This window comes from Oryctolagus cuniculus, chromosome 4, assembly GCF_964237555.1.
Source record: "Oryctolagus cuniculus chromosome 4, mOryCun1.1, whole genome shotgun sequence".
Lineage (NCBI taxonomy): Eukaryota > Metazoa > Chordata > Mammalia > Lagomorpha > Leporidae > Oryctolagus > Oryctolagus cuniculus.
In genome coordinates this window covers 108,013,618-108,041,242 of record NC_091435.1, presented here as the reverse complement: position 1 = coordinate 108,041,242, position 27,625 = coordinate 108,013,618, and the positions used below count along the sequence as shown (strand labels likewise).

Sequence of the window (27,625 nt, the reverse complement as noted above, 5' to 3'; positions counted from 1 at the left end):
GTTGCTCCTCTTCCAGTCCAGTTCTCTGCTGTGGCCCTGGAGGGCAGTGGAGGATGGCCCAAGTGCTTGGGCCCTGCACCCCATGGGAGACCAGGAGAAGCACCTGACTCCTGGCTTCGGATCTGCGCAGTGCCGGCCATAGCGGCCATTTGGAGGGTGAACCAATGGAAGGAAGACCTTTTTCTCTGTCTCTCTCTCTCACTATCTAACTCTGCCTGTCTAATAAAAAATAAAAATAAAAAATAGAAAAAAATAGATGAGGTAAAGAGCGGTTGGGGTGGAAGGTTTCCCATCTCAGCAGTGTTACTTTTTTCCCTGGCTGTCTCATTTCCTTTTGTGGCCTGTGTCACTGATGATGTTTCTTCACTGAGAACACCTCACTGCATGACTTTCCAGTGTCACTTATCTGCAATCAAAGATTAAGTTGCCCATAGTTTGTGTAACTTGAGTTTCCCAATTAAAGTTGCACTTGAAAACTTTTACTGCTATTTTTTAACAGTGGCTAGAAGTGAGGAACTCTGGTCACATTTTGGCTCCATGGTTAGTTCAGGTGAATGGTTAGGATACTTATTAGTCTGTCCAAGTGAGACTTTCAGTGCTATGGCAAGCTTTTATTGCTTCCTGGCTTCCCTAGAAGCCATGCATGGACTGCTGGTTCCCCAAATGTCTTAGACAAAATATGGCAAAAAGTAGAGGCAACAGGTTGACTTCTCTCCAGTCGCTCTTAGTTCAAAACATCAGTTATGTGTACGTTCAGCCTGTCTCGAAGAGGTTGTCTCAAAGAGGTTGTCTCAAAGAGATCTTTTTGAAATATTGGTTTTGCAATTTTCAAAAACATTGTTTTTTATTAACAAGCTTCAGAAACGTGTTTGGCCAGCCTTCCTCTATTTGTATTGCTATCCGTTAAAATTTAACTATAAGAATAGACATTGAGTTGTAATTAAAATTGCATTTTAAGCAAAGTTTTCTATGCAGCACACTTGCAAAAATAAAAGTTTTTTCCTTGTGTTTCATATTTAGAGATGTGAGACTGAAGTTAACTTGAAAGGTTGCAGGCCACTGAACTATATACAGAACGCACACCCTGCATGTTTAACCTTCCAGCTGGTGTTTTAGATTCTATACCTCAAGTGCCCCATTCTCCTCAAAAGTGTGAAACTTAGCACACCTCCTTCTTTCACAGCGCTCCAGGTATCTTCCTTTTCGTGAAACTGCATTTTGGACTCCATTTTACAATTTTGTACTCAGTTACATCATTCTACTTTGTTTTCTATTGGTTTATCACTGCCTAGGTGTTTTTCTCACTCCTGGAAGAAGGGCCTTAGGAATGAATCCTCACATTGGGAGGGGAAGCATTCACAGTGTATTTACTATGTTTTCATAATTGGGGAACTATGGGTATTTTTCTTGGCATCAGCATTTGTTTCTAAGGAGTAGGGGACTTGCCTGAACTTAGTAAATTTTAATCATCATAATAGCTGTTCTCAGTTTTTAATTTGTAAAACATAATTTAATGGTGGTGTTTTATTTTTTTTTATTTTTTTTTATTTTATTTTTTTTATTTTTTGACAGGCAGAGTGGACAGTGAGAGAGAGAGACAGAGAGAAAGGTCTTCCTTTTGCCGTTGGTTCACCCTCCAATGGCCGCCGCGGCCGGCGCGCTGCGGCCGGCGCACCGCGCTGATCCGATGGCAGGAGCCAGGAGCCAGGTGCTTTCCTGGTCTCCCATGGGGTGCAGGGCCCAAGCACCTGGGCCATCCTCCACTGCACTCCCTGGCCACAGCAGAGAGCTGGCCTGGAAGAGGGGCAACCGGGACAGAATCCGGCGCCCCGACCGGGACTAGAACCCGGTGTGCCGGCGCCACAAGGTGGAGGATTAGCCCAGTGAGCCGCGGCGCCGGCAATGGTGGTGTTTTAGAGGAGAAACATGGTAAAATTTTTCTATCAAAATACGATGTAGTACAAGTATTAGGACAAGTGACTTTCCACCGAGGATAGTTTGTTAAGGCCATTTCACCTCTGCTGCAGCCTAAAACCACTTCTACAACACCCTTCACTGGTAATTACTTGCTCTCCATCCCAAATTCTGTATGACAAGGTGCTCCCACCTCAATAGGTGATCACCATGGCTATGAGGTAGTCTGTTCTATTTTTGGAGTATGAAAGTGGTTCCTTTTTAAATCTCATAATAAATGAGAGGTCCAGAAAACCAGATTTGTGGGCAAATTTGATTATTGGCTTTGTGTCAAACCACATCATTCAGTCATGTTTATATCGTGTTATTTGGAATAGGGAAGCACATCAGGAAGCTAGTGTAATTGTGATCTTCTTTTATTATTTTCCAGCATTATCACCCAATAACATCTACTAGTTGCTGTTGACCACTTGCTGTTTTTATTCCTGTTACGCAGATGGGGAACTGATGCTCTGATTCCCAGAGCTAACAAGAGCAAGAGTTGGAATGCCATCTAGGCAGCCTGACTTTAGGTCCTCTCTGTCTCTCTGGGGCCTCCATAAAATGGCTTCTCTTGGATGAGTCCAGCCTGCTATGAATGCCCACCCTTTGTAGAGGTGCTCTGTAAGGTTCTGTGGCCCTAAGCCAACAGAGCTGGGTTGAGCAAGAAGGACAGCGAGCCTATGCTGTGAGAATGGAGCAAGTCAGAAATGCAGCCTGTGAGGTGTCTGGTCACTGAGTTTCCAAACACACGATTTCAAGTATAATGCTCTTAACAAAGGCTACAGATGGCTAGAGGCTTATGGGAGTTGTCAGAGGGTGAGGTGTTTTTTTACTCTTCCAAACTCTACAAATCTGATGGCAGCACCTGTTTCACGTAGCACTTGGGTCACGAAAATATTTTTATTCTGCAGTCAATTTTCAAATATTATTCCTGAACACATAAGCAAGCTTAACAACTTAGCATTTATTAGAAACATTTGCTTGGTGCTGGGCAAGGTGCTGAGCAGACTTTTCTGTCCACTAATCACCATTGGTCAGTGCTATGAGAACCAGTGTTGTTGCTGTTGGTTTTTTTTTTTTTTTTTTTTTTTTTTTTTTTTTTTTTTTTTTTTTAATTTTTAGCTGTCATCCTTGTCCTCCTCATCCCCATTATAGAGGTAGGAGAGCTGGAATTCCTCTATGCTAAGCAAACCAGGTTTCAAATTCTTGCTTAATTTTCAAGTACGCACTGTCTCCCTCCTCCCACCCCCAAAGCAGGAAAAATGAGGTCTCAACTCTCCAGCCTTCTCCAGTCAATTGATGATGACTGATCGGAGTGTTGAGTGGAGGATCCAGAGGCAGCCTCTGGGCCTGTGGGAAAGGCGTCTGCCATGGGGCCACCTGTGGCCCCTGTGAAGTGTATGTTGTCGGAGTACCATTTCCCCTCACAACAGTAGCAAGTGGATTCTTAGTTCCACAGGTTAGGAAACTTAAAGTTTTATATGCAAGGCAGGGATATGATTGAGGCTCCCACAAGCCAGCTCATGTTAGGAGACAATTTGGTAAGTATTAGTGTCAGCTCAGTAGTTCGCCTTTTCATGGCTTTGTTGTATACTCACATGTATTTATTCTCACTACTGCTGTATTTGTTAGTTCTATAGATGGCCCGTCTCCTGTTTTGTGTTGATTGTTAGGATCTCCAGTTACAGGACATGACAATTTCTGATCTCTTAACTTTGGAGATTTCCCTTATGAAGAGCCTCCAGCCTCCAGTGTACTGACTTTAATCACAAGAACTTAACTGCAGATTTCTAGAACTATACATTAGTACCCATGAAGACTGGCTATATCAGAGAGTTTATTCCAGAATGAAAACAACAATATCCTCAAAACTCCAAACTCAGATGATTCTCTGAAAGAGTTCATTATCTGGAATTTCAGTATCAAGAGGAATGTAGTTCATTTGCAGTGTAGCCACTGCCTTAAATGTCTCTGTGAGATTGTGTGTTCATTGCATATTTCTGTTCTCCTGCCCTACTCTCTCCACATGTGTAGTCTTGTGTTACCTGTGTTAAATATTAGGTCCCAGTATCTCCTCTTTCTTTTTGTTTTCTAACTGCTTTTTCACTCCGTCTCTCTTCTTTTACAAGATATTTAGGCTGTTAGTCTTGAAATGATAAGATATTGCAAAATATCCTTCAGATGCAGGAGATAAGTTACATGACTCATTTTTTGGTAGATCAGTTGTGGTAAATGGCGTTTCCTTTGACTCGTGGCCCCTGATTCATTGTTGACTTGTAACTTTATGCTTGGGGTTATTTTCTGTTCCACATTCCCTGTAGGGTTTTGGTCCCTGACTAGTTGGATCTCTGCTGCCTTTCACCACTGTTGGGCTTTGTCTAGGGTTTGGGAAAACTGGATTTGTCTGGGTTTGCGTGGCCTGACATCTTTCTTCTTGTACTTGTAGTCTTGGGGAGAAAGATTTTTTTTTTCTTTTGATATCCAGAAATGTGCCCTTATGAAAAAATTATTTTTTAAAAATTAACAAAATAATTATGTATTTATCTGACAGGGTTGCACACAGAGAGAGGGAGAGACAGAGAGAGTGAGATCTTCTGTCTTCTGGTTCACTCCCCACTGAGAAGCTAGGAGCCAAGAGCTTCATAGGGGTCTCCCCATGTGAGTGGCAGGGAACAAACACTTGGGCCATCTTCTGCTGCTTTTCCCAGGCCATTGGTAGGGAGCCACATCAGAAGTGGAACAACTGGGACTTGAACCAGCACCTCTTTGTATAGCTGGTGTCGCAAGTGACAGGTGTACCAGCTATGCCACAATGCCAGCCCCAGAAAATTACAATAATTTAAGGTCTTTTGCAAAAGGAAGACCAAAGCTTTTCAGAAATTGTATTATCATTTTAATAACTAAAGTTACTCATACTGAGGGGTGAATAGAAACAAAGTGTAAGTTTTTGGAGACTGGCATTAGATTAGCTTTTTTTTTTTTTTTGACAGGCAGAGTAGACAGTGAGAGAGAGAGCCAGAGAGAAAGGTCTTCCTTTGCCGTTGGTTCACCCTCCAATGGCCGCCGCGGCCGGTGCACCGTGCTGATCTGATGGCAGGAGCCAGGTGCTACTCCTGGTCTCCCATGGGGTGCAGGGCCCAAGCACTTGGGCCATCCTCCACTGCACTCCCGGGCCACAACAGAGAGCTGGCCTGGAAGAGGGGCAACCGGGACAGAATCCGGTGCCCCAACCCGGACTAGAACCCGGTGTGCTGGCGCCGCAAGGTGGAGGATTAGCCTACTGAGCCACGGCACTGGCCCTAGATTAGCTCTTAAAGTACTTAATATGCTCACATCCTGTGTCAGAGTACCTGAGTTTGATTCTAAGCTCAGGCACCAGCTTCCCACCAATGTAGAGCCTCCAAGGTGGCAGTGATGTCTTAAGTAATTGGGCTTATGCCACCCACATAAAACACCTGGTTTGATTTCCCAGCTCCTGCTTTTGGCCTGGCCCAGTCCCAGCCAGTTCAGGCACTGGGGAGTATACCAGTGGAGGGGTATGTATTTTCTCTTTGTCTCTCTCAGTATACTTGCTCTTCAAATAAAAAACAAAGTGTTAAGTCTTGGAGTAAATAAAAATTATGAGTATTCAAAATTGTCAAAGTTGTGTTAAGAGTTGTACTGTTGTAAAGAAGTATTGGTTTAGGTATTTGTTCTACCAGCAGCCATCATTAACGTTCTGGTATTACCCCTAGTTGGCTGTTTTGAGAGCTACAAACAAGTAAATGCATGGTTTTCATCTCAGACAAGCTTTCCTGTCAGATGCATTGTAAGACATGGACAGGAATGGTAGTACACAGTAATGATTGAGATTATATCACCATTATGAATAACAATCACATGTAATAGGCTCATATTTCTTTTAGAAATATTGAGAGGCTCCCAGTATGAAAAGATATCATTTGTTTAAGGTACTGTTTTTATGATCATATTCGATCTTAGGGGCAATGGAAATGACCAGAGTCATAAAGACCATAAAATTGAATAGCTCATCTAATTGATTTTTCTTTAAATATGCCACTATCAATTTCATTTCAGAAATCTATCACGTAATTTATTTCTTTAAAAATGTATTTATTTATTTGAGAGACAGAAATAAATGAAGACAGAGATAGAGAGATGCAGAGAGAGGTGTATGAGTGCTGCCATCCACTGGTTCACTCCAAAAATGCCTGCAATGCCTGGGACTGAAGCAGGGCCAAAGCCCAGAGCTGGGAACTCAGTCTGGGTCTCTGATGTGGATGACAGGAACCCATTTACTTGAGCCATTACTGCTGACTTCTAGGATCTGGATCAGCAGGATCAGGAATCAGGAGCCCAAGCAGGGTATAGAACCTAGGTACTCTGGAGTGGGAAATGGGCTCTTAACTGCTAGGCAAAATGCCCATCCTATCACGCAATTCTTGATTGTATTTTAAATGTATGTTCTCCAACACACACACATGTTTGCTCTAGGTTTTGGCATGTGGTATTTACACAAAATCTGAATTTATTTCCTTTTATACATGAACATTTATTAACCTGTTAACAGTGAATCAATGGTCATATTAAAATGTGAATTTAGAAAGAAATTAGCATTCTTTGTTTCTTAGATGTTATGATTAATTGAAATTGCGATTTTCCTTGTGATTTCTTGGAAATGTTTCTTGTTTTTGAATTCTAATTTAGTGTCTGTAAAATTACCTCTCATCAGCCTTATGTATGGCATTCCTGAGTGTGTTGGTAGAGATCTCTATTGAGTGTATATCATATACCTAGCTTTACATTAAGAAAAGGTATTAAGAACATTGGGAGAATTTGGAACTGTTTTTGCAAATACCTACTGTTCAGCACTGGAGAGTCACATAAAACTTAATTTCATAGGTGAATCATGGTGGTATTAAACTTTCGTTTTTCTTCTTACCTTGGGCGTATATATTTAATGAGTTTAAATTATTCCTTTGGCCTCAACCCGGGTGGGTAACCCAATTCTAATACCGTGGTGAATGGTTGCTGTGACTACGCTGTTGCTAAGAAGCCTGTTATGTTATCAAGTTGCCTTGGTGAAGTAATGGCTTCTTAAGACTTCTTAGCGGTGCTGGGAGGTTGTTAATCAGAGCTATTGAAGGACCTTATAGAATTTGTTTCCCAGGTTATAACTAATTGTTCATCAGGAAGAGAAACAAACTCGGGTCTGTAAAAACTGACATAAAACAAAATCCAGGTTATTTTTAAATAAATCATGGTATTTAGTTATTTTTTTTAAGTTGTGAGCCAAGATACGAAACTTTTTTACTAATGCTATGTTAGAAGGATTTGTTCACTGAATGGGGGTGTTTCTCCCTCCCCCACTTTCCATTTTGTTTTCTTAGAGTGATTCTTGGCAGTATATTAACAATGTATAGAAGAGTGTTTGAGATTCCACTGGGAAAAAAATGTGTGAGATTATTTTACGCACTTGATAGCAGTTGTTCTTTGCTATGAAATTATTCAACATTATATAATTTTAAAATCACTACAGAGTTGATATTAGGCCAAGAACTCTTTTGGGGATAAGGTCCTTCCTGGCTTTTGCTGTCTTTACTCCATGGCAAAAGGTTTCTAACTCAGATGAAGTTTGGCGGTACTGCAGAGTCTTAGAACTACACAGGTCATGTTAAAAAATTAAAGGATCTGAGTGGTTGTGTTGCAAAACTACTTTATATGATTTAGGTGTCCTCCACGTGGTTTTCTCATAATACCCACATACGTCTGGAAGTGCTTGTTTTCAGCAAGTGATGTCTTGAGAAACCCTGGCCTGCCTTAGCTAGCTGTTTTCTGGAAGGAGAGTTCGCCTCCTGTCTCTGTGCAGTAGTGCCAGTTCCATCGCAGGCAGCCTGTGGGACTGGAGGGCGCCGTGTCAGCATCCAGGCCTGGGCACAGTTAAGAACACAGGCTTTGGAAGTCAGACTGACGCAGTTCAACTTTGGGTCTTCTGCCTCAAACTTTCTGACCTTCAATGCATCACATAATGACTCTAATCCTTAATTTCCTCAACAGTAAAGAAGGAATGATAATGGCTTGTACTTCAAAGCGGTGTGAGGATTAAAGGAAATATGAAATACTTAGCATGATTTCTGCCACTTAACATGAGCTTCATAAATGTGCAGTATCAGTTGTTGTTACAGAGGACTTTTTTTTTCTTGAGGACTGTGAGTTGTTTAAGTCATAAAGGTGCAGGTAATTGGCATTTGACATCACACTAAAGCTTGTAATTGCTCATAAAAGTATTGAGGTTTTATGTTTTATTTTTTTTTTTCTTATTTAAGTTTTAATTTGTGGTTTTCCCCTGAGTTTAGAGCTGGGCTTTCTAGGTGGCAGCCTTAACTCCTGGTCTCTCTGGGATGTCCATTTTCTCCTCTGTAAAGCAGGAGTGATTTGGTTGGTATCTCCGGTCACACGGGGAGAGTGAAAGCTACTGCCATCCTGAACAAAGGGGAAGCATCTGGAGTTTAGTGACAGTCCCCAAAGTCTTGCTGGGTCAGAGTGGGCCACACGAGTGACAGTGCCACACTTTCCTCTTCACACACACACACACCCGTCCTAAGGAGGCACCAAAAGCTCTCACAGGCAGCGAGTACATGGCTAGTGTTTATGTTTGGGTCAGATACGTACTTGATACTGTTGTTATCCTATTTTCAAAAAAGTCTTTAAAATATTTGAAACAACTGCAAGCATATTGAATTGTTAAAATTACAGTACAAAATACAAAATAGCTTACAGCATTTGTTAGCTAACTTTAATTTTTTTTAGGGAGATAATTTGAATAGTACAAAAAACTTATTTTTCTGAATCACTGAAGGGTAAGTTGGTCTCCTGATGGCTCATCAAACCTGAACACTTTAGCTGTATTCCCTTATAAATCAAGACAGGCTCCTGCACAACCACAACACAGCCATCAACATGGGGACGTTTATTACACACACACACACAGAGTCTGATTCTCAGACCACATTCAGGTTTCACCACTGTGATCCCTAAAATCCTGCATAGCAGAAGGACTCACTTCTGAGTCACATGTGGCGTTTAGTCTTTTTAAATTTATGAGACTGGGACAATTAGACTTTTGTAGAATTCTGCCACCTTAATACTTTGGAAGCTTCCAGGCCAGTTATTTTGCTGAATGCTTTTGCAGTAACTTCACACAAGCTGTTCTCATGGTATCCTCTCAGGTAGTCCATGGTCAATTAAGGTAGTATTGGCCAGACTTGTCCCTTGGAGAAGTGCTCGTTTTGTCTTCGTAATTAAGTATTTTGTAGGTAGGGGTTACTTCAAAGTGATATAAATATCCCTTTCCTTGTCAGAGAGTTAATTTACTCATTATTTGTGCCAGCAGAGATTCATGGTTTTGCTGCAGTTCAAGGGATTATAATCTATTAATGTTTTTCTTGATGAGCAAAGAAAATGCATTCAAGCCATCTTATGTGTCCTTTCAAGAGATCCTCATTGTTCATTGAGAATTTGCTTTCTGGTTCAAAGTGATGGTATAGATCATCCTTTTTTTTTTTTTTTTTAATGTTTTCTTCTTATCTATTTAAGATGCAGAGAGAGTGATGTATGTGAGGAAGTGGGAGAAGGTAGGGAATAAGGGAGTGCTCCCCCACCTGCTCGTTCCCTCCCCTTGTACCTCCAATGGCTGGGGCCTAAGCTGGGAACTAGGAGCTCAATCCAGGTCTCCCACGGGGATGTTAGGTGCCCAACTCCTTGAGCCTTCACCATTGCCTCCTAGTGTGTACCTCCAGGAAGCTGGAGTCAGGTTCTAGAGGTGAGTAGCAAACCCAGGCACTCTAACATGCGATGTGGGCAGTCTCACTGGATGCTTAACCTCTAAGCCAAAAAAATGCCTGCATCCCAAACTGATCTTGTATTTTTCCTGCCATAATCCTGAATTAGTCACTTCTCTAAGAAATCCTGGTTTCTTTTAGAGAGAATGGTACTCAAAAGCCAAGATCTGGATAATATGTGTGCCTGTTACTATTGGTGCCATGCCTCTTGGTGGTCAGAGCTGGAGAATATAACAATATATGTGTACACACCTACACACTCATGTGTGTATAGACATGCTTAAAAACATACTTCTCATTTGTTTCTACTTATTACTTAGACTGAAATCTCGGCGTTTACATGGACACCTCTACTTGTCAGCACTTAACTGTTCTTTCTAATTTGTTTCATATTGGCAAAACTCCCACCATGTGTATGTCAGCGAGAGGGGGAGCCTTGCAGTGCATCCCTCACCTCAGCCTTGGAGCTCTGGTTTTGCGTGTCAGACTCCCCGCTGCACGGACACTCTCCTGAACCTACTCCAGCTCTCATGGGCTGCCCCAGGGGCGCTGTCCTTGGGGCTCCTATGCTAAGTCACTCTTTGATGTGGATACTTCGTGCTGGGCTTCCTCCTTGCTCTGTTCTTACTATCCTTCCCCATGTTAGACTGACCCCCAAACTCTGGGATGTTCTGTCAGGCACAGGAAGAAGAAGAGGTAATGAAGAGCTGCTTTCGTGTCTTCAGCATGCTAAGTAAGGGAGTGGCAGCTACTTGGAATATTTCATTTCTGAGAACACTATTTTGCTAATCTCATCAAGTTCTAATCTCAGAAAATTCTGTATATATACAAATGAGTTTTTGTCATGTGAGTTAGAATTTAAGTGAATGTAATTGTGTATGTAACCTCAATTCATTGACTTAGTTTGGAAAATACCTGAAAACTGGGTAAAAATGAATCTTCTTGTTTGGGGTAGTGGGGAAAGGAACATTTGAGATACTCTCTCAAAAGCATCCCCCAAGTACTTCAGTCTTCAAGAGCTATCTTTGTGGCAACTGTCACCCTCATAATCTCTTCTACGTGCCTATGTGAGCAGAAAGAATTTGAACAGCACTTGTTCCCTAAAACCTTCTTGGTGGAAGTATTTGTATAGTGGCTTAGCATGTGTATGCTTCTGGCCTTATGCTGCCTGCCTTGGGCCCTGTCCTCTGAGCTCCTTGCTCCTGCCAGCCTCTGCAGAGGCTGTGACTGAAGTTCTGGGGTTGTTCCCATTGGGAACCTGTCACTGCGGTGGGTTCTGCAGGGTGCCTCTCTCAAGAAAGCCCAGCCCCATTTGTTGAAGCATGAAGTGTAGTTTTTTTCTATCCTAATTCAGGCCATTCTCCAGTCCCTGAGTGTGCAGTTTCTCTCCCTGCCCCCCCTTCCTCTTTAAAAAAACTGTCACGACTTAAACACGTTAGGGATTTGGCTCTGTGGTGTGCAGTGGGATGAGTTCTTTAGTTAGCTTTCCAGTAGTGTGCTTCTGCCACTGGTTTTCTTGTGAGTGTGGCCTCATGAGAAGTGGCAGGAGCATCCCAGGGTAATACTGCACCTCCAGAGGATTTCCCTGTCATGGGCTTTTACTTTTCCCTGCAGTTGTCTGTGCAAGGCAGTGGGAGCCTCCTGCTGTGTCTTTAACTATCTTTCTATACCATTCTTTTTACAAAATGTTGATGAAAGGAGAGTCTAGCTCATCCTTAACAGTTTCTCTCCCAGCAGCCTAATAAAGTCTTAGAAGATGGTGGCTGCTGCACAGACATCCATGTCCCCTTCATGTGATCCTGGTAAGGTTGCCAGACTTAGCAACTGGAAACACAGCACTCCCAGTTAAAGTTGAATCTCAAATATACAACAGACAAATTTTGATTGTCATTATGTCCCACAAAGTATTTGGGGTGTATTTACATAAAAAGTTATTTTTTGTGTATCTGGAATTCAGCTTTCACTGGGTGTGTCCTGTCTCCTATCTGGCAGCCCTGCTTTGGTTTTTCGTATGATGCAATAACTTGGATACATGCTGTACTTAGAATAATATGTATATGTGAGTAATTTCTTTAAAAAAAGTTGGCTGGCTTCACAAGTAAACCCTTGAGTGGATGAAATTTTGAGACTCGCTAAAAGGCAGCTAAACTGCAGTTGAGCTGGGAAATCACATAGACCAGATTCCCAGTGAGGGTTAAGTCTGCTGTCGTGAGTTAGGAACTTGGAGTTACATCATCCAACCGTTCTCACCAGTTTTTTCCTCTCCTTCTTTTATGACCCTTAGGTTTGTGGATTAGAAATCTGGGCTAAATATTCCCTTTATGAAAGGCCTCTTTCCTTTACTGATAGGCAAAGTTAGAATTCTGTAATCTTAAACAGTACAGAGCAGTCTATATGAGGTTGTATTTGTGCAAATAAGAGGAAGAAGGAAGTTTTTAAAAAAGTCTTCAGCTTTGCTTTGTCTGTCTCTGTCTTTCTTCTTATTTATTTATTGATTCACTTTTTTGGCACCACTATTTCTATTGGCATATTCTCCTATCCAAGTACTAACCAGGCCTGACCCTGCTTAGCTTCCAAGATCAGAGGAGATCGGGTGCATTCAGGGTGATATGGCCATAGACTGCATTGACATATTGTACAGGAAGGCTACAAGAGGATCCACGTGACAATGACCTCACTCTTAGGTATTGTCTGTCTTAATCCTGACTCTATGGATTCAGATGACACCCTCTTGAAAAGGCAAGTGGTCATTATTCCTAATTTTGTAAGTTAGGAATTCCTCAAGCTGAAGAATTTGTTGGGTACCTTCCCAAAGGATAAAGGATTTATCTTCTGATATAGTCTTAGAATTTCCTGTTGTCAAATGAGTAGATCTCTATGAGGGCCCTTCTGTCCTTAGCTTTCATCTTCCCCTGACCCTTGGAAGAGCTTGTTTGAAAACCCATTCATAGGCCTGCGCCACAGCTCACTAGGCTAATCCTCCGCCTTGCGGCGCTGGCACACTGGGTTCTAGTCCCAGTCGGGGCGCCGGATTCTGTCCCGGTTGCCCCTCTTCCAGGCCAGCTCTCTGCTGTGGCCCGGGAGTGCAGTGGAGGATGGCCCAAGTGCTTGGTCCCTGCACCCCATGGGAGACCAGGAGAAGCACCTGGCTCCTGCCATTGGATTAGTGCGGTGCCCTGGCTGCAGCGCGCTGGCCGTGGCGGCCATTGGAGGGTGAACCAACGGCAAAGGAAGAACTTTGTCTCTGTCTCTCTCTCTCACTGTCCACTCTGCCTGTCAAAAAAAAAAAAATAATAATAATTTGGCTTCAGAGTCATGATTTTGCTGGAACAGAACGAGAAATTATTTGAGGCTTACAAAAGTAGTTTATTGATTTACTTTTATTTATTTGAGGGAGAGAGAGAGATCTCCCCATATGCTGGTTCACTTTCTAAATGCCTACAACAGTCAAGGCTGCGTCAGTCCAAAGCTAAGAACCTAGAACTCAGTTTGTGTCTCCCATGTGAGTGATAGGGACCACATACTTGAGAAATCATCTGCTGCCCCCAAGGTGTGTTAGTAGGAAACCCAATCAGAAGCAGAGGAACCAGACTTCCAATCAGTCCTCCAGTAGCGGATTTGAGTGTCCCAAGTTGTGACTTAAATTGCTGCACCACAATGCCTTTCAATGGTTTGGTATAGTGGTTGGCAAACTTGTCTGTAAAGGGCTGGATAGTAAATATTTTGCTGTGAAGACATGTGGTCTCTGATATGTACTTTTTTTCTTTTATAACTTTTAAAAAATGTGAAAGCCATTTTTAGCTTCTGGGCTGTACAAGAACAGAGCAAGGGTTGGCAGTAGGCTCCCTAAGGTTATGCATGCCTGCTCTTGCAAATCTACTACCTAGAATGCACTCTGGGTGCTGAGACTTGCGTGTTATGTTTGCCATATATACAAGGAGTATTGATGGGTAATTGATTCTTAGTAATAAGAACATGTTAGGTGCTGTAAGAGTTACAGTGTCCTGGAGTTCATTAGGTCTTTCCCTGCCTACTCCTCATCTCCCTGTTCTCCTGTGATAGTGACTCACTTTGGAAAAGAAACTTATTGTAATTTCCTGTAATTTTTTAAAAAAAATTTATATTTATATTAAACATCATTGTGACAGATTTGTTATCCGTTATGTGGGAACAAGTGTTCATATAGCAAGTTCCTACCCAGAGTGGGGAGAAAGCCAGGTGGAGTGTTTCGCCTTCTCTTTGTGATTATTGACTTACGGCATGAAAGGTTTGGTGCCGATTGGTGGAACAGGACATCCTAACCAGTTTTGCTATGTGTAGAACTAACAGTTCTTAAGCAACTGCATGAGTGTTTTATTTTAAAGTCTTACGGGGGAGGTCTTTTAGTCACAAAAAAATGTAGCTCAAACAGGAAATTTGCTGTTTGATTTGCTCATCTTTTCTCTGATTTTCTTTGAAAAATTATATTGGATGTTATTCCAGGTTACAGTGATAACATCTATGCTCCTAAAAGCTTAAGGGGGAGAGACAGCCCATTAGAACCCATTGATACACTTCATACCTTTCCAGCTATTATTCTTGCTGTTTGGTACAGCCATTCAGTCAGTTCTTGTCTATTATTATGAATGGACATTGGGGCATTTCCCATCACTGTTTTCGTTTCAGACCTTTACAAATGATTTTTGGGCCCGAATCTAATTGTGTATAGACAGACATTGCTTCTAGGAAAGCCGTTGGGACCCACTGAATTGTGACTGTTGGACAAAGGCATTTTGTTTAGAAGGCTTGTCCCAGAGTGGTTGGAATCTGAAAGGAGGGCCGCCAGCGTCTTGTTCTTTCTACTGTGAACTAATAGGAAAGCTGATGTTTGCTGAGTGGATGGCTGTACTCACTGTCCAAACAGATCTCTGTTTGCCAACTGCGAACATACTGCTGCCTCTGAGGCACTCCATCACGCCTTGAATGGATCCTCTTGTGTTCAGAATTTTCTGACTCAAAGAGAGGGAAAGAGAAATATTTCTTTCAGACTTCAGCATTCACTGTAGCATCCATATTCTCATCAGACCTTTAGAAACCAAGCATGCACCAGAGACTCTTCTTACGGAGAGTGAGAAAGGAGTGGAAAAAAAGGAATAAAGTAAGAGACAGCCCCATTGAAATGCCTTTATTCTGACCACTTGTGGCCAAGTTTTCGTAAATAAACCAGGCTGCCTTGGTAAACAGAGACTTGTGAGAATATTCCTGATTTCCTCTGAGCAAATTAAAACTTTGACCACTGCAGTTCCAAATCATGGTTCCTCTCTGTTCATTTTGTTACATATTCACAGGCACCTCCCAAGTCTATATTAATAAGGTGTTCTGAAATGGATATAGAGTTTCATTCCACCTGAATGAAACCTTCCTTGAGAAAGGAAGGTAAGGGGCCAGTGATGTGGTATGCCGGGTAAAGTTGCCACTTATGATGCCCGGAATCCCATATGGGCGCTGGTTCTTGTCCCAGCTGCTTCAGTTACCATCCACCTCCCTGCTAATGCACCTAGGAAAGCAGTGGCAGATGGCCCAAGTCCTTGGGTCCCTGCACCCACTTGGGAGACCCAGAAGAAGCTCCTGGCTTCAATCAGCCCAGCCCCAGCTGTTGTGACCGTTTGGGAAGTGAACCAGTGGATGTAAGATCTCTCTCTTTCTGTGTAACTCTGCCTTTCCTTTTTTTTTTTTTTTTTTTGTTTGTTTGTTTGTTTTTTGTTTTTTTTTTTTTTTTTTAAAGATTAATTGATAGAAAGGATTTTTGGTTATTGTAGGAACTCTTAGTTTTGGAGTTCCAAGCTTCCTATATATGAGATGAATACATTCCTCATATCAGAGTGGCTTGATTCGAATCCCAGCTCTGCTTCTGGTCCAGCTTCCTGCTGGTGTGCACCCTGGATCCCTGTCACCCATTTGTGACACCTGGATTGAGTTTCTGGCTCCTGGCTCTGGACTGGCCCAGCTCTGATTGTTGTGGGTTTTTTGGGTGAAAACTAGCAAATGAAAGATGGCCCACCCTTTGCCCTGAAAATGAAAACAAATACCGTAACATATTACTCAAACTTGCTCCCCAGTCATTAGGAATAAATGGACAATAAATATCAAGTAAGCAATGGAGTTTACAGGGAATAAAAATGACAAAAGCACCTGTGAGTGAAAATGACCACTTTCTGTTTTCGTTTACGGGCGTATCAGCCTGATGTTTGTGTTCAGTAGCTTTGATAGTCGAGGCTTCTGCAGATATTAAGTCATTTTGTGAGTGAATTTAGTGAAATTAAAGTGGTGAAAGATAGCTTAATAAAACTTTAATGGTAACAGCACTTCTTCCCCAGAGTCTTCAGAGGGAAGATTTGTTTTGCAGCTCCTTTGTAAATCTCATCCCATGTAGCTTAGGCTGGGACAGTGCATTTAGTGATTTAAGAACCAAAACCCTTATTTTTCCCTTCCTGCCGCTGACATTAATAAGAATATTGTGATATGAGCAACTAGGAGAAGAAAGCCAGCATTTCCCCAAGTTTGAGAGAGCAATAACAGTTTGGTGATTGAACATGCTCCTATAGCAACCATAGCTTAGGCGGGCATGCTATCTCCTGTCAAAAATGGCTTTTTATGTAGCTTTCTGCCTGAGCTTTGGAAGGAGTTGGGACTGTCCTAGTGTCCTAGTGGATAACAGATGGGGAAGACATTGTATATATATGTATGTTTGGTGGAAAGTACTAATTGTTGATTGGTTGTTAACATTGCAGGGATTATTGAGTCTAAGCAGAATGTAGAACTCTTTAGAATGGGAAATAAAGCAGTATTTTTTACTATTGTGATATTGCATTTGAAAAAGGCACATGTATTTGTAAGACTTAGGTGGCATTTTAATGCACAGGAGATGTATGGCCTGGTCCATGGCCATGAAATACACTTTCCCAACACTGTTTGTCCCCTGTCTGTCCAGAGATACCAGACAAGTTTCCAAGTTAAATTTTTTTTTTTTTTCACATAGTTGTAGTAAGAGAGCCGAACCAGTGCTGGTACACTTTCAGGTTATGAGCAAGCTGGATTCCAGACTGCAGTTTTAGAGAGTAGGGTTGGTGAGACTGCCAGTTTCTTCAAGGGGACAGTGACTTGTGTGTGCGTGTGTGTGTGTGTGTGTGTATTTTCAATATTTCCAAGGAAATTTGAATATTTCAAGGAAAACCCCAAAAATTAATTAAAATACTTTGTTTTGAATTAAAATAAATGACTTGACACAGGAATATTGAAGTCCAACTGAAGTGTAGTAGGTCTGAATTTGCAGTTAAAGGATAAGGTGTGTTTGTTTAGGTGAGCTGCCCTGTGATTACATCTCATGAGTCATGTGCAGTAAGTGATATTAATAGTTTCCAGAATAGTAAATGAAGGCTGGACTTTATGATAGCCCATTTGGGGAATTTTGTGACTGTGTCCAGAGAGCTCTTTGATAGCCACCAGTCTTCAGTGAACCATGGGCACACTGTCAGGTTGGGATTCTGTATTTCCTGGTTTCCTTCAGTTTCTTTTGAAAGTGTGTAGTATATTTCATGGATTCCAAAAAATATATTTCCTACCGCACCCGCATTTTAACATACTCCAAATTAACATGTGTTTACTATTAATTAAATGTCAATCAGATGGAGTTGGGCAGCATTTTTCTTTTTTAATGGCACAAAAATTATATTTTATGTTATTGATGGTATTATAGACTTGGTGAAATATAACGTTTCATAACCATGACCCTGGGCTGTATATAAAAATAGACATCCTTTTCTTCTTATGCTGTTGGTCATAGGAGGAATTCTAGACTTTGGCCTCTAACAAACATAGATGATTTTTATTTTGGTCTGTTTATTCTTAAAATATGTATTTATTCAAAAGATACACACACGCGCGTGCACACACACACACACACACGGATCCTCTATTTTCTCATTCACTCCCCAAATGCCTACAGTAGCCAGGACTGGGCCTGGCCAAACCTAGGAGCCTAGAACTCAATCCTGGTTTCCCATGTGAATGTTTGGGATCCAACTACTTGAGGCATCACCTGCTGCCTCCCAGGGTGCACATTAGCAGGAAACTCAGTTTTAGGGGCAGAGGAACCAGGGCGTGAATGAACCAAGCACTTTGATAGGGTTTTTGGGCATCCCAAGCAGTAAATTAATCAAGTTAACTGCTGTGCCAAATACCTGCTGTCGCTCCCCCTCTTCGTGGAGGAACGACACAGGCCCTGCGCTGTTCTTTCGTCTGCTCGGCCCTCCCCGGGTTTGCTGCTGGTTCTTCCCGGGTTGGCTACTATCCCTTCCACCTCCGTGGAAGGGCAGTTCCCCCTGGCCACATTCCCCACTTCCGCAGGGGAGCGGCACACCGCCGGCCGGCTCTCTGGGGGCTGCACAGGCGTTCCCTTAGATGTTCCCGGTGCATGCCGTCTCTCTCCTCCTTTATAGTCCTCCTCTGCCAATCCCAACTCGGCTGCCCACACGCCGAGTACGCTGCTCTCCTCCAATCAGGAGCAGGTCCTACAGTTTATTGGTTGAACTGGAGGCAGCTGTGTAGAAGCTGTTTCCTCCTCTCCCAGAGCCATATTGTGGGAGAGCAGATGCATAGAATAAGTCTTAATTCCAGTAACTCAGTCCAGTCCGGGCTGCTCCCCACAGATCCCCCTTTCTTTTTATTTTTTGGCGTTGATACGCGCCTGTCTTCGGTGTCCCGCGGCACACACTCTGATCTACTTGCTAGAGTTGCCACAGGTTCTTACAAGTCCTATCAATCAGGCAAACCGAATCCGGGTCCTCTCTTCGCCATGTTGTGAGGAGGTTTTTAGGCGCTGATGCGTGCCTGTGTTCGGTGACCTGCGACTCACACTCTGGTCGAGCCGCTTGCTTGTGCTTACCGCCTTAATCAGGCAGACCGAATCCAAGCCTTCTAATTGTTGTATTGTGGGGAGGCCTTACTGATGTTAATTCGTGCCTGTCTTCGGTGACCTGCGGCGCATAAGCTGCTAGCCGCCGCAGGTGCTCATCGCCTCACTTAATCAGGCAGACCGAATCCAAGCTCTCACATTACTGTGTTGTGGGGAGGCCTTTCTCTTTCTCTATTTCTCTATCTCCGGGCATTCCCATTTCTCCCATTTTACTTCTGTCTGCCAACCTTCCCATTTCTCTCATTTTACCCGCTACACTACGGAAACTTCTAAACTTCTGTTTCTCTTATCCCCGCGGCTTCCCGGCTGCGCCCGCCCCGAGGCTGCTTCTCGGCAGCTTTCCAGCTCTGAGCCGCTTCAGCCCGCGCCTCTCTCATCTGCGCGGTTTGGCTTTGCGCGCACACTCCGCGGTCTCGCACTTAACCCTTTCGCGTCTGAACCACGGCCTCGTGCCAGCCCCGCGTTCCCTATGTACTTGAGCCCCGCACGCTCTGTCTGCGCGCGGCAGCCTCCGCGAGTCACACAGCGTAGCTTACGTGTCCGCCACTAGCATTCAATCTAAGTTCCCCGGGCTAGCCTGGCGAATTCAACCCAGCTTACGTCTCCGCCCCATGGTTTGGCTTCCCGTCCTTTGCTCCCCGGGCTAATCAGACGGATCCCAACCAGGCTTACGTTTCAGCTTCTGGTTTCAACTTTTCGCCCCCTATTCCCGGGCTAACTTGAGAATCCCAAAATGGCTTTCGTTTCCGCCTTGGCCTGCCCCCCGCGGCTTCAATTTCCCTAACATTTTTCTCTACCCGGTATGTTTCCCTAAGCTTTCTTCCAACAATACTCCTCCCTCATTTCTCCCGGCCTCTCCCCACAGTCCGCATCCGAGTCTGTTTGTTCTAGCTTTCACTTTCGCTTTCGACCTTAGAGATTTCTCCCAGCTTCCCCCCGTAGTCCGTATCCGAATCTATGCCTAGGCTTTCAATAGCTTCTTCCGGCACCCTTTTCGTCCGGCTTTTCCCTAGGCTGTTTGCTAGTCTCTCTCTCCGGTATTTTCCCATTTCTTCCCGTTTCTTCCCTCCTAAGTTTCCTATCCGTCCTAGGTTTCCTATCCGAGTCACGGCACCATTATGTCGCTCCCCGTCTTCGTGGAGGAACGACACAGGACCCTGCGCTGTTCTTTTGTCTGCTCGGCCCTCCCCGGGTTTGCTGCTGGTTCTTCCCGGGTTGGCTACTATCCCTTCCACCTCCGTGGAAGGGCAGTTCCCCCTGGCCACATTCCCCACTTCCGCAGGGGAGCGGCACACCGCCGGCCGGCTCTCTGGGGGCTGCACAGGCGTTCCCTTAGATGTTCCCCTTAGATGTTCCCGGTGCATGCCGTCTCTCTCCTCCTTTATAGTCCTCCTCTGCCAATCCCAACTCGGCTGCCCACACGCCGAGTACGCTGCTCTCCTCCAATCAGGAGCAGGTCCTACAGTTTATTGGTTGAACTGGAGGCAGCTGTGTAGAAGCTGTTTCCTCCTCTCCCAGAGCCATATTGTGGGAGAGCAGATGCATAGAATAAGTCTTAATTCCAGTAACTCAGTCCAGTCCGGGCTGCTCCCCACACCTGCTCCTATTTTGGTCTTTTTTTTTTTTTTTTTTTTTTTGAATGAGTAGTTCCTCTGGGATTTTCATCAGTTGAGGACACCACAACAATGATTATAACATAGGTAGTCCCCATGCAAAACCTGTGGAGTGGGTGCAAAATGAAGAAGCAAGTTCTCAGAATAGAGAAAATTTTATTTTGTGAAGTAACAAAATCAGGTAAGTCAAACCTTTCCAGAATAATTCATCAGTTATATTGACATTTTAAAAAATTCATGAAATTTAATGTAGAAAATGGAACATAAAACTTCATCTAAAATAGGTGTGCATTGTAATCTTCTCACTAGGTTATAAGCTGTTGAACTCATTCTTTTTCTTGGCATTGGGTGTCAGCAGAGTGGTGGTGGTGGTGGTGGTAGATCTGTCAAATGATTGTGTTTCAGTAGAATGAATCAGTAGATTGCTTTCTTACAAGTTTGACGTTTTTTGTGTTCTTTCACTTTTAGTTAAACTTCTAGCCGAGTGTAAAAAATGAAAAGATTTGCATATGACTATCCAAATTAGTGTGATGCTGAGAAGACTGAACTAGAATTCTGGGGAAAAATATTCTTTTTCCTGGCTCAAGTGAGAGAAGTTGTCAGCTGAGAACTTACTTGGTTTTTGGATGGGTTACCCATATTTAGACTCATTAAATCATGTTTTTTATAAACATTCATAGAGAGTTGAGATCTTGCTGCTGAGACATATGCAAAGATTGGGATTTAAAATTAGAGAGTATCTTATATAATGCCTTGCTATTAACTATAGAAACCTTGAGGTTGATGTTACAGGAATCTGTTGCATACAAAGTGAATTATTTCATGTGATAACAGACACATACTTAAAATAGGTAACTATAATAGTGGTTATAAATGAACAAAATTTACTCACAATGTTAGTATGAAAACATAGGTATTTAAATAGTGAATACTGTGCTAATTCAAATACCAGTGATCTCAAGTACAGTTGAGGTTGGACAAACCATGAAATCATGAGCTTCTTCATGTATGAACACTACAAGACTCTATTAGTAGGTTCTGCCTATTTCTATAGTGGCTTGAATTCCCAGCTATGAAGGCCCATGAGCACTGAGCACCAGAGGCGTGCAAGATTTGGTGTTTCACTCCTGTTGTACCCTGGCCGTGGAGCAGGACAGAGGCTGGCAGCCTTGTTTTTGCTTGAATTTGACTGTAATTAGAATAGGGATAAAATTCCCCATATGTTGAGTATACAAAGATTGATAGAGTGCAATGATTCTCAAACCTGATTTTGAAGAATTTATGGAAAGGCTCTTTTGAAGGCCAGCATTGTCGCTTAGCGGGTAAAGCCGTCGCCTGCAGTGCCGGCATCCCATATGGGCAGAGGTTCGAGACCCGGCTGCTCCACTTCTGATCCAGCTCTCTGCTATTTCCTAGGAAAGCAGTTGAAGATGCCCCAAGTCCTTGGGCCCCTGAAACCACATGAGAGACTCAGGAGAAGTTCCTGGCTCCTGGGCTTTGGACTGGTGCAGCTGTAGCTGTTGTGGCCATCTGGGTGGGGATTGAGCCAGCAGATGGAAGACCTCTCTCTTTCTCTCTGCCTCTGCCTCTCTGTAACTCTGCCTTTCAAATAAATAAATAAATCTTTAAAAAAAGAAAGGCCTTTGAGTAGATGCAGTTTGAAACCCTGTTGTAAAGGGAGAGGGTAAAGAAATCCCAAGTGGGTTCATCTATAGAAAAGGGGGGCTAATGGATTTAACTGTTAAGTGCCTAGGGAATTGTTTTATGGAATTGAGGTCACATTTAGTCTAGTTAGCTTTTAGGAAAAGAATTTAGATTTCTGCTTATTAAGGGGGAAGTCCTTTCCCAGTTAGGATTGTTAACTGGAATTTGATTTGAACTTACAGAATGTGAATTCTGTGTTCTTTAAGTATTTTGGATACTTGCTAGTGATTCCTCTCTTCAGCAGCTGAAAACTTGAATGGCGAATTAGTCTGGATGACCTTTATGATACTAAGAGAATTTTGAATCTGTGATCTTGGCTGTCAACTAAAAATGTTTACAAAAATTTTTATCAACTGCTCTGTGTCCTTATTCTTAGATGCATAGTATTTCATATTACACTGTCATCAGTGGTCAGTAGTCATATAAATAAGTGTAATAAAATTACACTGCCCACTTCTTAATAGAGTGCTTATTATCCTATATGTAAAACCCTGTGACCAGTTTATTGTTACCATGAAAGCATAATTGTTTTATTATGACTAAAGTTAGAGGACTATTTTATAACTAAATTATTGTTGTCTTTGTTAGTTACAGAGTTTTTAATTAAATACCCATTAGTAGTTTGAAATTTATGGGATTCTACTAATAGAATTTTCCTTTTCACTTTGCACATTATACTGAAACGAAGACTCAGCTGATTGGACTTAAAGTAACTGCAGATGAGATGTGTTCCAAGAATCTAGAATGTACTCCCCCCACCTTATTGTTTTTTAATTGTCCTCTAACTGGTCCATGGAACACCTGCATCAAAATCAGTAGGGTATGTGGTGGTTTTACAGCAGTGGAGATGAGCCTCTTGTGGGAAGGACGAACCCAGTCTAGAGGACACGAACCTGAGGTGTTGAGGATGACAGCAGGAAGGAATTTAAGGGTTGTTGACTAATGGCTGTTTTCTGCAATCTGCAGTCATTGACCTACATTACTTTCATATCCACCCAGCATAGAATTTACCGAGTTTGTTTTCTTTTACTTTGCATTTAACATGGGGAGTTAAGTGACTTACTCAAGGCCATGTTGAAAGTTTCCCATGTCTCTTGTGATCCATCTGGTTTTGATGGGGGAAGGGTTGAGGAGAAGAGCTATTTAAAGCATACTATGGAGGGCTGATGTTTGGCTCCTCAGTGAGGTACCACTTGGATATACCCATTTCCCGTATCAGAATGCCTGTGTCTCAGTTCAGCTCTGCTCTCAAATATTCCAGCTTCCTGCTAATGTATACCCTGGGAGGCAGCAGTGATGGCTCAAATAGTTTGATAAAGTACATAAATAAAAATTTTTGTAGAATTCCTCAAAAAATACTACTGAAAAGTAGAAGAGGACCAGTGACAAGCCTCTGGATTCCTGAGATGCTTCTTATGAGTTTCCATTTTGAGTATTGTGCATGTGAAATGGCCAAAGACCTTTTCATTGTTCACAGGGACAACTGGACAGCAGTTGAGATGAATTGAAGTCATATGTTTTCTGGCTGAGACTTTTCCTAAACCTTGTTTGTAGTCTCTTCTAGCCCCTATCCACCAGGTTATCTCTTCCTCCAGTTTCCCTTTTTCTTTTTCTTCCATGCTGGGCATCTATTTCCACCCCTCATTTTCTTTAAAGTCAACTTTTTGACCTACATCTTCCCTTCTCCTTGTTATCTGTTCATCATTTAAGTAATGTAGACAATAATAGACCTGACATTAAATCTGTGGCCAGGAAAGTTATATTCAGGTACTTTGACATTGCTTTTTTCTTCTAAAAGTAGAGTGATCCCTAGCTAAGTATGAAGCTGAAAGTGCATCTCATTGAACCTCAGAACACGTGGTCATGCACACGTGGGGATTATTTTACATGTGAGATCAGGAGCAAGGAAGTCACAATCACAGTGGTTTCTCAAAGGCAGTGATGGAGATGAGAAGATGAAAAAGAGAAGTCCCTGTATTTTCAGTTATGCAAAGCTCCCATTCTGAAGTATTTTGGTTGTTTTTATTGAACAGTTAATGATTTTGTCCTCTCCCCCTTCTTACCTATCTCAGTAGGGCCCAGTCTCAGCCATTCCTTATGAGCACACTGCAGGCTGCTGGTTGTCTTGGTGAGCAGACTTTGGAATGTGTCCTGAAAAGCCTGCTGCTTTTTCAGCTCAGCGAAAACAGGGGTGAATCCATGAATACACAGAAACCTTTCTGGTCACCTGTTCCCCCCAATATTATATAAATGCTTAATTTTTATTTGTCTCAGACCCCCTGCGTAAATAAAGGGTGGAATTCCCCCAGTGAAATTGTAGCCTGTTCACCAGAACTATGTGCCCGGACTAGAAAGCATGTCTGGTGCAACCATGAAGCATTCTGCTGTCCCTCCAACAGGAACTGAGTCTCCTAACTTGTGTAGCTCAGAACTTGGCAGTCCAAGGTGACCCTCCCTTCCTACAGTCATCTGCAGGTGTTTACTGGTGCCCTCAATGAGACTGCACTCTGGGGGTGGGAGAACCTGACCTTTCTATAATTTTTTGCCGTCAGTCCCCAGCCGCCCCCCCCCCCCCGGCCTTTTTTTTTGCACACAGACAGAAGAGCGAAAACAACAGACTATGCCAGTGTGGCTGGTCTAAAGAATCTGAGTTACTTCCTCACCTCTTCTCTATGGGTTATGCAAGATAGAGGCTAGAACTATGAACTGAACTAGCTATCTCAAAACTGATGATGAGGTCCCAGCCACTGGACAGTTAGAATATTTATTATCAATTGAAACACCTTTGTAAATTCAATTCTAGAAGACTGCCAGTTCCTGGTTGAAAAAACAACTTCCAGCCCAACACTGGGTGATTATAGCACATGAGCAGCCTTCACACCTGGAGAGAAAATGGCCTCAAGTAGCTAAACCGTGACTCAGTTTTACTGAGCATTGGGCTCCGTTTTTTTTTCCATTTCCATAACAACACTTGATTTCCTTTGGTAGTTGTGCTCTAGGAATCCTGGGCAGTATGCTCTTGCCTTTGGGTCTGAAGTTAACCACACTGGGATGTGTGTCGTCAGAGGCCTTCCTTTATTGCAAGGACTCTTGCAGGGACAACAGACGAGAGGACCCTGAGAGCGGTTGGAAGGGATCCTCTGCGGTTTGCGTGGTAAACCTTATTAAAGCAGCGGATAACTGAACTCCCCTGAATACAGCGAGCAATGACGTGTTGGTGCAGCCATGTGTCCTTGGTATTTGTGATGCCGTGCTCAGTGGATGTTGTTTTTTATGCTCTTCCATTTGGGACGGATGAGGGATGTGAGACAGAGCTTGTGAGGAATGCAGTCATGTTTTGTTGCCTAGTTAATAGTTTCAGTACTGTTTTCAGACCTGCCCCGTGAGAGCCCGACTTTGGAACTGTAAAGTGGAACACAAGTAAAGTAGAGTGTGCACATTTGTCCCTGAGTTCTCATGGAATTTTGATGAAAATATTTGTTTGCCGTTCTGTTTTTGCTCACGTCTCTTGTCCCTCCTGGGAAAAGAGAGCCTCGTGGCCAGGCAAATAGGGTGGGAGTTGGGGCCTGGGGAGGAAGAGTAGACGAGGTTTTATTCATCCTGTTCCCTTTCATAACTCTTCCTGAGGACAGAAAAAACTGATGAGAGAATGGCAGGAAACTCCTTTAAAATACTCAGGGTCAAGTGAACAAGTGCTGCCCCATTCCTGCTGCCAGGGCCCCTGTGCATCAACTTTAAAAAAACAATTTATTTTAAAAGCAGAGAGAGAGAGACAGGGAGGGAGGGAGCAATCTTCCCACCCACTGGTCACTCCCCAAATGCCTGCAGCTGGTGACCAGGCTGAAGCAAGGACTCAATCTAGGTGTCCCACGTGGGTGGAAGGGACCCAAGTAGTTGAGCCAGTACCTGCTGCCTCCCAGGGTGCACATTAAAAGGAAGCTGGATTAGAAGCAGAGGGAGACTTGATCCCAAGCAGAGTCCTAACTGCTGTGCCACATGCCCATCTTCCTGTATCATCTTCCGATTTGTTTCCCTACAAAATTATGGACTTTAATTTTATTCTTTAACAGCATCAGCCTGAGTTTTACGTTAAGGCATTAAAAATGAAATACCCGTGCCCTTATTCTGGTAAAAGGAATATGGGAAATGTTTAGCCTACACAAGGCTGTCTGCAGAGATCTGCTCAGAATCACACTCCCTACAGGTACTCAACTTTCTTAAATTATTATCAGCTGAAACGCTGATGATTCTCTACTCTGTGTGAGAGCATGAGAGGCTCTGGTGCACTTGATGAGTCTTAAGAGAAAACATGCCAAGAATGATTTGCTTTTAAAGCTTTAAAATGAAGTACTTGATGCCCTTTTTGATGCCTGTGTTTTAATTTTGCTGTGAATATTTGCAGGAACTTTTCTTTGTAAAATGTCAGAAGCTCTTTCTCAGTAGTATTGAGTTGTATTTGTATCACTCTCTAGTGCTTTGACATTTATAGGGTTCTGATTTAAGTATAAAAAAGCAAATACTTGGATTATCTGCCGTTCCAAACAGATCAAAGTCAAGAAAGACTGAATGTTAGTATTTATTGGAAGTTAAGTTTAAATGCCAAGAAAATAGTGAATATTTTTCATTTTGTAGATTAGGTGGATTATATTCCTCATTTGGAAAAGGTGATGATGTTTAATTTGAAGAGCAAGACCCTGCTTGAGTGTCAGGCTGGGGGTATGAATGAACCCACTGTTTCTTTCTTTTCTTTTTTTTTTTTTTTTTCAAAGACCAATGTGGACCTTTTCTCTAAGGCCTTCTCCCTGATTCTTTAATCATTTCTGTTGCTAAACCAGACTTAGTGAATGCTGGTGGGCTCTGCACCTGACTCCTCCACACTGAGAGACATCTTGACTGTCACAGGAACCTCAGACCACAAGCTGGACACAGCACTGGGTCTCCTCCTCCCCCGCTGGGCTCTGTGCACCTGTGCATTACTCATTCTGCATGCCATTCTCTCCGTAATTAAGAACAGAAATGCTTGTTCTCTTCAATGTCATTGTGTCCTTGGCATTCTACACAGGGTCTGGCAACCACAGCAGGTTTAACGAAGGTTTGCTGAGCTGAACAAAGCAACATCCAAGTGCTCTAAATACTGGAGTTGAAATTTGTATTTCAGGCCTCTTTCCTGGTACCTGATATCTCTGACAATCTTTGAGCTTGCTTTTCTGTAGCTCTGCATTTAAATCAAGCTCTTTAAAAAACCTGTTAGGTCATCATGGCTGTTACGAATGTACGGGTTTACCAACTTCCTTCACATTCTCTGCCAGGCACTGAGAGTTTCAGACATTCTCCTGACCCAACCCTTGGTTGACTAGTATTGTTCACGCGGAGCTTTTTAGTTCTAATGAAACAATTGCTGCTGCTCTTAAGTTCATTGTCTATATATCTTGTATAATGTCTCCTCTATGACTTTTAATTCCCCACAGCATCTTGTGTAATACATGTCTAATGAATTGAATTCAATAAAATCTTAACTAATAGAAAATTTAAGTCGTGAAACCACTAGATAATAAAGT

General features: G+C 42.8%; 1 protein-coding gene and 1 long non-coding RNA gene across 8 annotated transcripts in view; one reads left to right on the top strand and one right to left on the bottom strand.

Moving 5' to 3' along the window:
- FNDC3B (fibronectin type III domain containing 3B) overlaps positions 1-27,625 on the top strand; it is a 362,026-nt gene that overhangs the window by 160,174 nt on the left and 174,227 nt on the right. The window lies entirely within an intron of this gene.
- On the bottom strand, positions 15,529-25,810 carry LOC138849338 (uncharacterized). The gene is made up of 2 exons (XR_011388051.1): positions 20,348-25,810; positions 15,529-18,016 (listed from the first exon to the last, which is right to left on the bottom strand). It is a non-coding gene; the product is annotated as an uncharacterized lncRNA (long non-coding RNA).